Consider the following 15,741-nt stretch of genomic DNA (forward strand, 5'->3'; position numbering starts at 1 on the left):
CAAACACAAGACACCACAAAAACGACTAAAAACAGATGAAAACACCACAAAAACGTGATGAAACAACTAAAAACAGATGCAAAACTCAACAAAAACGTGATGAAACGACTAAAAACAGTTGAAAACACCACAAAAACTAGATAAAACAACTAAAAACAGAGGAAACACACCACAAAAACGTGATGAAACAACTAAAAACAGAAGCAAGACACCACAAAAATGTGTCAAAAAGACTAAAAACAGATATAAACTGCGCAAAAAAGTGATGAAACGTCTAAAAGCAGATTAAAACACCACAGAACGTGACAAGACAACTAAAAACAGACGAAACACACCACAAAAACGTGATGAAACGACTAAAAACAGACGCAAAACTCCAAAGGAACATGACAAATCGACTGAAAACTGATGAAAACACCACTAAAACGTGACAAAACGATTAAAAACAGACACCACAAAAACATGACAAAACGACTAAAAACAGACGCAAAACTCCACAAAAACATTATAAAAACGACTAAACACGGATAAAAAAACCACAAAAACGTGATGAAACGACTAAAAACAGACGCAAAACACCACAAAAACATGGCAAAACGACTAAAAACTGACGAAAACACCACAAAAATGTGATGAAACGACTAAAAACAGACGTAAAATTCCACAGAAACATGACAAAACTACTAAAAACTGTTTAAAATACCACTAATGCGTGACAAAACGACTAAAAACAGACGAAAACACCAACAAAAACGTGATGAAACGACTAAAAACAGATGAAAACACCACAAATACATGACAAAAATAACTAAAAACAGATGAAAACACCACAAAAACGTGATGAAACGACTAAAAACAGATGAAAACACCACAAAACGTGATAAGACAACTAAAAACAGACGAAACACCACAAAAACGTGATGAAACGACTAAAAACAGACGCAAAACACCACAAACACATGACATAACGACTAAAAACAGACGAAAACACCACAAAAACGTGATGAAACGACTAAAAACAGATGAAAACACCACAAAACGTGATAAGACAACTAAAAACAGACGAAACACACCACAAAAACGTGATAAACGACTAAAAACAGATGAAAACACCACAAAAACGTGACAAAAATGACAAGAGACGGATAAAAACACCACAAAAACATGATAAAAACTATAGACAGACGCAAAACTCCACAAAAATGTGATGAAACAACTAAAAACAGATGAAAACACCAAAAAACCTGACAAAACGACTAAAAACAGACCAAGACTCCACAAAAACATGACAAAACGACTAAAAAAAGACGCAAAACTCCACAAAAACGTGATGAAACGACTAAAAACAGATGAAAACACCACAAAACGTGATAAGACAACTAAAAACAGACGAAACACCACAAAAACGTCATGAAACGATTAAAAACAGACGCAAAACACCACAAAAACATGGCAAAACGACTAAAAACAGACGGAAACACCACAAAAACGTGATGAAACGACTAAAAACAGACGAAAAATTCCACAGAAACATGACAAAACGACTAAAAACTGTTTAAAATACCACTAAAATGTGACAAAACGACTAAAAACATACGAAAACACCAACAAAAACGTGATGAAACGACTAAAATCAGACGAAAACACCACAAAACGTGATAAGACAACTAAAAACAGACGAAACACCACAAAAACGTGATGAAACGATTAAAAACAGACGCAAAACACCACAAAAACATGGCAAAACGACTAAAAACAGACGGAAACACCACAAAAACGTGATGAAGCGACTAAAAACAGACGAAAAATTCCACAGAAACATGACAAACCGACTAAAAACTGTTTAAAATACCACTAAAATGTGACAAAACGACTAAAAACATACGAAAACACCAACAAAAACGTGATGAAACGACTAAAAACAGACGCAAGACACCGCAAAAAACACTAAAAACCGATGAAAACACCACAAAAAAGTTATGAAACCACTTAAAACAGATGAAAACACCACAAAAACGTGATGAACCGACTTGAAACAGATTAAAACACCACAAAAATGTGACAAAACGACTAAAAACAGACGAAAACACCACAAATCATGATGAAACGACTGAAAACAGAACCAAAACTCCACAAAAACATGATAAAACGACTAAAAACAAATGAAAACACCACAAAAACATGACAAAACAACTAAAAACATATCTAAACACCACAAAAACGTGATGAAACGATTAAAAACAGACGAAACACCACAAATATGAGATGAAACGACTTAAAACAGACGCAAAACACCACAAAAACATGGCAAAACGACTAAAAACAGACAAAAACACCACAAAAACGTGATGAAACGACCAACAACAGACAACAAATTCCACAGAAACACGACAAAACGACTAAAAACTGTTTAAAATACCACTAAAACGTGACAAAACGACTAAAAACAGACGAAAACACCAACAAAAACGTGATGAAACGACTAAAATCAGACAAAAACACCACAAATACGTTATGAAACGACTTAAAACAGATGAAAACACCACAAATACATGACAAAAATGACTTGAAACAGATGAAAACACCACAAAAACGTGATGAAACGACTAAAAACAGATGAAAACACCACAAAACTTGATGAAACAACTAAAAACAGACAAAACACCACAAAAACGTGATGAAACGACTAAAAACAGATGAAAACACCACAAAACGTGATAAGACAACTAAAAACAGACGAAAACACCACAAAAACGTGATGAAACGACTAAAAACAGACGCAAGACACCACCAAAATGTGACAAAACGACTAAAAACGGATGAAAAACACCACAAAAACATGACAAAACGATTAAAAAAAAGATCACAACGCCAGAAAAATATGATTAAACAACTAAAAACAGACGAAAACACCACAAAAACGTGATGAAACGACTAAAAACAGACGCAAGACACCACAAAAACAACTAAAAACTGATTAAAATACCACTAAAATGTGATGAACCGACTTAAAACAAATGAAAACACCACAAAAACGTGATGAAACAACTAAAAACAGACGGAAAGCTCAACAAAAACATGACAAAACGACTAAAAACAGACGCAAAACTCCAGAAAAAAACATGACGAAATGACTAAAAACAGATGAAAACACCACAAAAACGTAATAAAACAACTAAAAACAGACGAAACACACCACAAAAATGTGACAAAAAGACTAAAAACAGATGCAAACAGCGCAAAAACGTGATGAAACGCCTAAGAACAGATGAAAACACACAACACACACAACAACAACATGACAAAACAACTAAAAACAGACGCAAAACTCAAGAAAAACATGATGAAATGACTAAAAACAGATGAAAACACCACAAAAACGTGACAAAAACGACTAAAAACGGATAAAAACACCACTAAAATGTGATGAACCGACTTAAAACAAATGAAAACACCACAAAAACGTGATGAAACGACTAAAGGCGGACGCAAAAACTTGATAAAACAACTAAAACACAGACAAAACACACCACAAAAACGTGATGAAACGACTAAAATCAGATGTAAACAACAAAAAAACTGGAAAAAAAACTAAAAACAGACCAAGACTCCACAAATACATGACAAAACGACTAAAAACAGACGCAACACTCCACAAAAACATTATGAAACGACTAAAAACAGATGAAAACACCACAAAAACGTGATGAAACGACTAAAATCAGACAAAAACACCACAAAAACATGAAAAAACTAATAAAAACGGATGAAAAAACCTCGAAAAGGTGAAAAAAACGACTAAAAACAGATGAAAACACCACAAAAACGTTAAAAAGCGACTAAAAACAGATGAAAACACCACAAAAATATGATAAAACAACTAAAAACAGAGGAAACACACCACAAAATCGTGACAAAAAGACTAAAAACAGATGCAAACAGCGCAAAAACGTGATGAAACGCCTAAGAACAGATGAAAACACCACAAAAACATGACAAAACAACTAAAAACAGACGAAAACACCACAAAAACGTGATGAAACGACAAAAAACACACGAAAACACCACAAATATGTGATGAAACGACTTAAAAATGACGCAAGACACCACTAAAACGTGACAAAATGATTAAAAACAGACAACACCAAAAAAACATGACAAAACGACAAAAAACAGACGGAAAACTCCACAAAAACATTATGGAAAGACTAAAAACGGATAAAAACACCACAAAAACATGACGAAATGACCAAAAAAAGATCAAAATATCACAAAAATATGATGAAACAACTAAAAACAGACAAATACACCACAAAAACGTGATGAAACGACTAAAGACGGACGCAAGACAGAAAACACTAGAAAACACTAAAAAACATGAGAAAAACACTAAACTAAAAAACATGAGAAAAAAAGAACTAAAAACAGACGATAACATCACAAAAACGTGATGAAATTACTAAAAACAGACGAAAACACCACAAAAACGTGTTAAACCGACTTAAAACAGACGAAAACACAACAACAACATGACAAAACAACTAAAAACAGACGCAAAACTCAAGAAAAACATGATGAAATGACTAAAAACAGAAGAAAACACCACAAAAACTTGACAAAAACGACTAAAAACGGATAAAAACACCACTAAAATGTGATGAACCGACTTAAAACAAATGAAAACACCACAAAAAAGTGATGAAACGACTAAAGACGGACGCAAAAACTTGATAAAACAACTAAAACACAGACAAAACACACCACAAAAACGTGATGAAACGACTAAAATCAGATGTAAACAACAAAAAAACATGAAAAAAAACTAAAAACAGACCAAGACTCCACAAATACATGACAAAACGACTAAAAACAGACGCAACACTCCACAAAAACATTATGAAACGACTAAAAACAGATGAAAACACCACAAAAACGTGATGAAACGACTAAAATCAGACAAAAACACCACAAAAACATGAAAAAAATAATAAAAACGGATGAAAAAACCTCGAAAAGGTGAAAAAAACGACTAAAAACAAATGAAAACACCACAAAAACGTTAAAAAGCGACTAAAAACAGATGAAAACACCACAAAAATATGATGAAACGACTAAAAACAGATGAAACATCACAAAAACGTGACAAAAAAGACTATAAACGGATGAAAATACCACAAAAACGTGATAAAACAACTATAAACAGACGAAACACACCACAAAAACGTAATGAAACGACTAAAAACAAACACAAGACACCACAAAAACGACTAAAAACAGATGAAAACACCACAAAAACGTGATGAAACAACTAAAAACAGATGCAAAACTCAACAAAAACGTGATGAAACGACTAAAAACAGTTGAAAACACCACAAAAACTAGATAAAACAACTAAAAACAGAGGAAACACACCACAAAAACGTGATGAAACAACTAAAAACAGAAGCAAGACACCACAAAAATGTGTCAAAAAGACTAAAAACAGATATAAACTGCGCAAAAAAGTGATGAAACGTCTAAAAGCAGATTAAAACACCACAGAACGTGACAAGACAACTAAAAACAGACGAAACACACCACAAAAACGTGATGAAACGACTAAAAACAGACGCAAAACTCCAAAGGAACATGACAAATCGACTGAAAACTGATGAAAACACCACTAAAACGTGACAAAACGATTAAAAACAGACACCACAAAAACATGACAAAACGACTAAAAACAGACGCAAAACTCCACAAAAACATTATAAAAACGACTAAACACGGATAAAAAAAACACAAAAACGTGATGAAACGACTAAAAACAGACGCAAAACACCACAAAAACATGGCAAAACGACTAAAAACTGACGAAAACACCACAAAAATGTGATGAAACGACTAAAAACAGACGTAAAATTCCACAGAAACATGACAAAACTACTAAAAACTGTTTAAAATACCACTAATGCGTGACAAAACGACTAAAAACAGACGAAAACACCAACAAAAACGTGATGAAACGACTAAAAACAGATGAAAACACCACAAATACATGACAAAAATAACTAAAAACAGATGAAAACACCACAAAAACGTGATGAAACGACTAAAAACAGATGAAAACACCACAAAACGTGATAAGACAACTAAAAACAGACGAAACACCACAAAAACGTGATGAAACGACTAAAAACAGACGCAAAACACCACAAACACATGACATAACGACTAAAAACAGACGAAAACACCACAAAAACGTGATGAAACGACTAAAAACAGATGAAAACACCACAAAACGTGATAAGACAACTAAAAACAGACGAAACACACCACAAAAACGTGATAAACGACTAAAAACAGATGAAAACACCACAAAAACGTGACAAAAATGACAAGAGACGGATAAAAACACCACAAAAACATGATAAAAACTATAGACAGACGCAAAACTCCACAAAAATGTGATGAAACAACTAAAAACAGATGAAAACACCAAAAAACCTGACAAAACGACTAAAAACAGACCAAGACTCCACAAAAACATGACAAAACGACTAAAAAAAGACGCAAAACTCCACAAAAACGTGATGAAACGACTAAAAACAGATGAAAACACCACAAAACGTGATAAGACAACTAAAAACAGACGAAACACCACAAAAACGTCATGAAACGATTAAAAACAGACGCAAAACACCACAAAAACATGGCAAAACGACTAAAAACAGACGGAAACACCACAAAAACGTGATGAAACGACTAAAAACAGACGAAAAATTCCACAGAAACATGACAAAACGACTAAAAACTGTTTAAAATACCACTAAAATGTGACAAAACGACTAAAAACATACGAAAACACCAACAAAAACGTGATGAAACGACTAAAATCAGACGAAAACACCACAAAACGTGATAAGACAACTAAAAACAGACGAAACACCACAAAAACGTGATGAAACGATTAAAAACAGACGCAAAACACCACAAAAACATGGCAAAACGACTAAAAACAGACGGAAACACCACAAAAACGTGATGAAGCGACTAAAAACAGACGAAAAATTCCACAGAAACATGACAAACCGACTAAAAACTGTTTAAAATACCACTAAAATGTGACAAAACGACTAAAAACATACGAAAACACCAACAAAAACGTGATGAAACGACTAAAAACAGACGCAAGACACCGCAAAAAACACTAAAAACCGATGAAAACACCACAAAAAAGTTATGAAACCACTTAAAACAGATGAAAACACCACAAAAACGTGATGAACCGACTTGAAACAGATTAAAACACCACAAAAATGTGACAAAACGACTAAAAACAGACGAAAACACCACAAATCATGATGAAACGACTGAAAACAGAACCAAAACTCCACAAAAACATGATAAAACGACTAAAAACAAATGAAAACACCACAAAAACATGACAAAACAACTAAAAACATATCTAAACACCACAAAAACGTGATGAAACGATTAAAAACAGACGAAACACCACAAATATGAGATGAAACGACTTAAAACAGACGCAAAACACCACAAAAACATGGCAAAACGACTAAAAACAGACAAAAACACCACAAAAACGTGATGAAACGACCAACAACAGACAACAAATTCCACAGAAACACGACAAAACGACTAAAAACTGTTTAAAATACCACTAAAACGTGACAAAACGACTAAAAACAGACGAAAACACCAACAAAAACGTGATGAAACGACTAAAATCAGACAAAAACACCACAAATACGTTATGAAACGACTTAAAACAGATGAAAACACCACAAATACATGACAAAAATGACTTGAAACAGATGAAAACACCACAAAAACGTGATGAAACGACTAAAAACAGATGAAAACACCACAAAACTTGATGAAACAACTAAAAACAGACAAAACACCACAAAAACGTGATGAAACGACTAAAAACAGATGAAAACACCACAAAACGTGATAAGACAACTAAAAACAGACGAAACACACCACAAAAACGTGATGAAACGACTAAAAACTGATGAAAACACCACAAAAAAGTGAAAAAAACAACTATAAACAGACAAAACACACCACAAAAATGTGATGAAACGACTAAAAACAGACGCAAGACACCGCGAATACGACTAAAAACAGATGAAAACACCACAAAAACGTGATGAAACGACTAAAAACAGATGAAAACACCACTAAACCGTGATGAAACAACTAAAAACAGAGGCAAAACTCAACAAAAACGTGATGAAAAGACTAAAAACAGATGAAAACACCAAAAAACCTGACAAAACGACTACAAACAGACCAAGACTCCACAAAAACATGACAAAACGACTAAAAACAGAGGCAAAACTCCAGAAAAACATTATGAAACGACTAAAAACAGATGAAAACACCACAAATACGTCATGAAACGACTAAAAACGGACGAAAACACCACAAAAACATGAAAAAAAGACTAAAAAGGGATGAAATTACCACAAAAACGTGACAAAAATTACCTAAAGTAGATGAAAACACCACAAAAAGGTGACAAAAACGACTAAAACAGATGAAAACACCACAAAAATATGATAAAACAACTAAAAACAGACGAAACACACCACAAAAACGTGATGAAACGACTAAAAACAGATGAAAACACCACAAAAACGTGACAGAAATGACTAAAGACGGATGAAAACACCACAAAAACGTGATAAAACAACTATAAACAGACGAAACACACCACAAAAACGTGATGAAACGACTAAAAACAGACGCAAGACACCGCAAAAAACACTAAAAACCGATGAAAACACAACAAAAAAGTGATGAAACCACTTAAAACAGATGAAAACACAACAAAAACGTGACAAAACGACCAACCAAAAATCGAAACACCACAAAAATATGATAAAACAACTAAAAACAGACGAAACACACCACAAAAACGTGATGAAACGACTAAAAACAGACGCAAGACACCGCAAAAAACACTATAAACCGATGAAAACACCACAAAAAAGTGAAGAAACCACTTAAAACAGATGAAAACACCACAAAAACGTGATGAACCGACTTGAAACAGATGAAAACACCACAAAAATGTGACAAAACGACTAAAAACACACGAAAACACCACAAAACATGATGAAACGACTGAAAACAGACGCAAAACTCCACAAAAACATGATAAAACGACTAAAAACAAATGAAAACACCACAAAAACATGACAGAACAACTAAAAACATATCAAAACACCACAAAAACGTGATGAAACGACTAAAACAGACGAAAACACCACAAATATGAGATGAAACGACTTAAAACAGACGCAAAACACCACAAAAACATGGCAAAACGACGAAACACACCACAAAAACGTGATGAAACGACTAAAAACAGACGAAACACACCACAAAAACGTGATGAAACGACTAAAAACAGACGCAAGACACCGCAAAAAACACTAAAAACCGATGAAAACACCACAAAAAAGTGATTAAACCACTTAAAACAGATGAAAACACCACAAAAACGTGATGAACCGACTTGAAACAGATGAAAACACCACAAAAATGTGACAAAACGACTAAAAACAGACGAAAACACCACAAAACATGATTGAAGGACTGAAAACAGACGCAAAACTCCACAAAAACATGATAAAACGACTAAAAACAAATGAAAACACCACAAAAACATGACAGAACAACTAAAAACATATCAAAACACCACAAAAACGTGATGAAACGACTAAAACAGACGAAAACACCACAAATATGAGATGAAACGACTTAAAACAGACGCAAAACACCACAAAAACATGGCAAAACGACTAAAAACAGACGAAAACACCACAAAAATGTGATGAAACGACTAACAACAGACGACAAATTCCACAGAAACATGACGAAACGACTAAAAACTGTTTAAAATACCACTAAAACGTGACAAAACGACTAAATACAGACGAAAACACCAACAAAAACGTGATGAAACGACTAAAATCAGATGAAAACACCACAAAACGTGATGAAACAAATAAAAACAGACGAAACACCACAAAAACGTGATGAAACGACTAAAAACAGATGAAAACACCACAAAACGTGATAAGACAACTAAAAACAGACGAAACACACCACAAAAACGTGATGAAACGACTAAAAACTTATGAAAACACAACAAAAACGTGATAAAATAACTATAAACAGACGAAACACACCACAAAAATGTGATGAAACGACTAAAAACAGACGCAAGACACCGCAAATACGACTAAAAACAGATGAAAACACCACAAAAACGTGATGAAACGACTAAAGACAGATGAAAACACCACTAAACCGTGATGAAACAACTAAAAACAGAGGCAAAACTCAACAAAAACGTGATGAGACGACTAAAAACAGATGAAAACACCAAAAAAAACTGACAAAACGACTACAAACAGACCAAGACTCCACAAAAACATGACAAAACGACTAAAAACAGACGCAAAACTCCACAAAAACATTATGAAACGACTAAAAACAGACGCAAGACACCACAAAAATGTGACAAAAAGACTAAAAACAGATGAAAACTGCGCAAAAACGTGACAAAACGATTAAAAACAGATTAAAACACCACAAATACATGATAAAACAACTAAAAAAAGACCAAAACACCACAAAAACGTGATGAAACGACTAAAAACAGACGCAAAACTCCACAAAAACATGATGAATAGACTAAAAACAGACGCAAAACTCCAAAGGAACATGACAAAACGACTAAAAACAGATGAAAACACCACTAAAACGTGACAAAACGATTAAAAACAGACAACACCACAAAAACATGACAAAACAACTAAAAACAGACGCAAAACTCCACAAAAACATTATAAAAACGACTAAACACGGATGAAAACACCACAAAAACGTGATGAAACGACTAAAAACAGACGAAAACACCACCAAAAACATGACAAAACGACTAAAAACGGATGAAAACACCACAAAAACATGACAAAACAACCAAAAATAGATCACAACACCACAAAAACATGACAAAACAACTAAAAACAGACGCAAAACTCCACAAAAACATTATAAAAACGACTAAACACGGATGAAAACACCACAAAAACGTGATGAAACGACTAAAAACAGACGAAAACACCACCAAAAACATGACAAAACGACTAAAAACAGACGAAAACACCACAAAAAAGTGATGAAACGACTAAAAACAGACGCAAAACTCGACAAAACATGATAAAACGACTGAAAACAGACGCAAAACTCCCCAAAAACATGACAAAACGACTAAAAACAAATGAAAACACCACAAAAACGTGATGAAACTACTAAAAACAGACGAAAACATTACAGAAACATGACAAAACAACTAAAAACTGTTAAAAATTCCACTAAAACGTGACAAAACGACTAAGAAACAGACGAAAACACCAACAAAAACGTGATGAAACGATTAAAATCAGACGAAAACACCACAAATACGTTATGAAACGACTTAAAACAGATGAAAACACCACAAAAACATGACAAAAATGACTAAAAACAGATGAAAACACCACAAAAACGTGATGAAACGACTAAAAACAGATGAAAACACCACAAAAACATGACAAAAATGACTAAAAACAGATGAAAACACCACAAAAACGTGATGAAACGACTAAAAACAGACGCAAGACACCACAAAAATGTGACAAAAAGACAAAAAACAGATGAAAACTGCGCAAAAACGTGATGAAACGTCTAAAAACATATCAAAACACCACAAAAACGTGATGAAACTCCTAAAAACAGATGAAAACACCACAAATACGTGATGAAACGACTAAAAACAGACGAAAAAACCCAACAAAAACATGAAAAACGACTAAAAACTGATGAAAACACCACAAAAACGTGATGAAACGACTAACAACAGACGACAAATTCCACAGAAACATGACGAAACGACTAAAAACTGTTTAAAATACCACTAAAACGTGACAAAACGACTAAAAACAGACGAAAACACCAACAAAAACGTGATGAAACGACTAAAATCAGAAGAAAACACCACAAATACGTTATGAAACGACTTAAAACAGATGAAAACACCACAAATACATGACAAAAATGACTTAAAACAGATGAAAACACCACAAAAACGTGATGAAACGACTAAAAACAGATGAAACACCACAAAACGTGATGAAACAACTAAAAACAGACGAAACACCACAAAAACGTGATGAAACGACTAAAAACAGATGAAAACACCACAAAACGTGATAAGACAACTAAAAACAGACGAAACACACCACAAAAACGTGATAAACGACTAAAAATAGATGAAAACACCACAAATACGTGATGAAACGACTAAAAACAGACGAAAAAACCCAACAAAAACATGAAAAACGACTAAAAACTGATGAAAACACCACAAAAACGTGATGAAACGACTAACAACAGACGACAAATTCCACAGAAACATGACGAAACGACTAAAAACTGTTTAAAATACCACTAAAACGTGACAAAACGACTAAAAACAGACGAAAACACCAACAAAAACGTGATGAAACGACTAAAATCAGACGAAAACACCACAAATACGTTATGAAACGACTTAAAACAGATGAAAACACCACAAATACATGACAAAAATGACTTAAAACAGATGAAAACACCACAAAAACGTGATGAAACGACTAAAAACAGATGAAACACCACAAAACGTGATGAAACGACTAACAACAGACGACAAATTCCACAGAAACATGACGAAACGACTAAAAACTGTTTAAAATACCACTAAAACGTGACAAAACGACTAAAAACAGACGAAAACACCAACAAAAACGTGATGAAACGACTAAAATCAGACGAAAACACCACAAATACGTTATGAAACGACTTAAAACAGATGAAAACACCACAAATACATGACAAAAATGACTTAAAACAGATGAAAACACCACAAAAACGTGATGAAACGACTAAAAACAGATGAAACACCACAAAACGTGATGAAACAACTAAAAACAGACGAAACACCACAAAAACGTGATGAAACGACTAAAAACAGATGAAAACACCACAAAACGTGATAAGACAACTAAAAACAGACGAAACACACCACAAAAACGTGATAAACGACTAAAAATAGATGAAAACACCACAAATACGTGATGAAACGACTAAAAACAGACGAAAAAACCCAACAAAAACATGAAAAACGACTAAAAACTGATGAAAACACCACAAAAACGTGATGAAACGACTAACAACAGACGACAAATTCCACAGAAACATGAAGAAACGACTAAAAACTGTTTAAAATACCACTAAAACTTGACAAAACGACTAAAAACAGACGAAAACACCAACAAAAACGTGATGAAACGACTAAAATCAGACGAAAACACCACAAATACGTTATGAAACGACTTAAAACAGATGAAAACACCACAAATACATGACAAAAATGACTTAAAACAGATGAAAACACCACAAAAACGTGATGAAACGACTAAAAACAGATGAAACACCACAAAACGTGATGAAACAACTAAAAACAGACGAAACACCACAAAAACGTGATGAAACGACTAAAAACAGATGAAAACACCACAAAACGTGATAAGACAACTAAAAACAGACGAAACACACCACAAAAACGTGATGAAACGACTAAAAACTGATGAAAACACCACAAAAACGTGACAAAAATGACTAAAACGGATGAAAACACCACAAAAACGTGATAAAACAACTATAAACAGACTAAACACACCACAAAAATGTGATGAAACGACTAAAAACAGACGCAAGACACCGCAAATACAACTAAAAACAGATGAAAACACCACAAAAACGTGATGAAACGAATAAAAACAGATGAAAACACCACTAAACCGTGATGAAACAACTAAAAACAGTGGGCAAAACTCAACAAAAACGTGATGAAACGACTAAAAACAGATGAAAACACCAAAAAAACCTGACAAAACGACTACAAACAGACCAAGACTTCACAAAAACATGACAAAACGACTAAAAACAGGCGCAAAACTCCACAAAAACATTATGAAACGACTAAAAACTGACGCAAGACACCACAAAAATGTGACAAAAAGACTAAAAACAGATGAAAACTGCGCAAAAACGTGATGAAACGTCTAAAAACAGATTAAAACACCACAAAAACATGACAAAACGACCAAAAAAAGATCAAAACACCACAAAAATATGATAAAACAAATAAAAACAGACGAAAACACCACAAAAAAGTGATGAAACGACTAAAAACAGACGCAAAACTCCACAAAACATGATGAAACGACTGAAAACAGACGCAAAACTCCACAAAAACATGACAAAACGACTAAAAACAAATGAAAACACCACAAAAACATGACAAAACAACTAAAAACATATCAAAACACCACAAAGACCAGGGGCCTGTTTCACAAAGCAGGTTAAAAAAACTCTGAGTCTAACCCGGAACTCTGAGTTGATCTACTCTGAGATAGGAAACTCTGAGTTTTCGGTTCCAGAACAGCAGATTTGCGTTAGGTTGATCAACTCAGAGTAGTTTGACCTGGAGTTAAGCGCGTGCACCACAAGTAAAAAAAGACAGCATCAATGGAGCCCTGATTCGACGAGTCACCATGGCAACGGGGAAGCGAAGGGCTACGCTACCACTGGAAATGGCAATATTAATGCGCTCATACGTGAGTTTGAGCAGGTTTACACCGCTGCAGCAGCAAAAGAGAGGGAGACGGTGCGGGAGGACATTACGGCTCGGGTCAGTGCATAAGTTTAAATGTAGTCCAGTTGCAATCACAGTAATATCACAGGGGGAAACTGCTCTAGTGGGAGTCTATTAATTTATTTCATTTAAGTGCAACCCCGCGGGGGAGAAGCGCAGCTTAAGATGAAACATAAAAACATTTTTCAAACAGGTAAAACCTCAGCACAGTCTCATGGTGACGCCTCATTTTGAGCATGTTTTACATCGTAAAGTAAATATTACCGTAAGTGGCTGTTTTTTATACAACATATCAATGTTGTATAAAAAACTCCCATTTGCAAAAAAAAACGCAGCGCAACACACAATATCTGCTGTGATATGAGAGCATGACTGGTTGTTAATGTTGGAAATGTAAGGAGGGGTGAGATGGACTGTGACATGAATCGGTGTTGTGCCGTATTCAGCCCCCTCGCATTATGGGCGATATTCTGGATCAGAAGGCTATACAGTATAGGAGTAGTTAATATACCGGTAACCCAACTAAAAGCACACACTTTTGAACCTATGAATTGCAAGAAAAGCTGGAATTATATTTAGAAACGCTGAGTCAAATACATTCAACTTGCTCAAAAGATCCATTTCATTCATTTTGTAATTATGGCTGCAGCATATTAAGGACGTCTATGCGCGGTCTGATAATCATCTCCCGACCAATATTTAATTCTCTTTGCGAAATGCGTCACCTTCATTCACGGTATCGTTATCAAAATGACACGCCATGGTAGTGTAAATATTCACCACCTAATATAACTTCTAATGTAGGCCTACTGAATGACTTTAATACGTTGTATACAAAAACTCCCGTTTGCAAAAAACCGCAGCGCAACACAGAATATCTGCTGTGATATGAAACGGTACCGCTCAAACAGAGAATTGCCTGGAAATGCAAGAACATCTATAATCAATAGTCTGATAATCATCTCCCGACGAATATATAA

This window comes from Echiichthys vipera (genome assembly GCF_963691815.1).
Source record: "Echiichthys vipera genome assembly, chromosome: Y".
Classification (NCBI taxonomy): Eukaryota; Metazoa; Chordata; class Actinopteri; order Perciformes; family Trachinidae; genus Echiichthys; species Echiichthys vipera.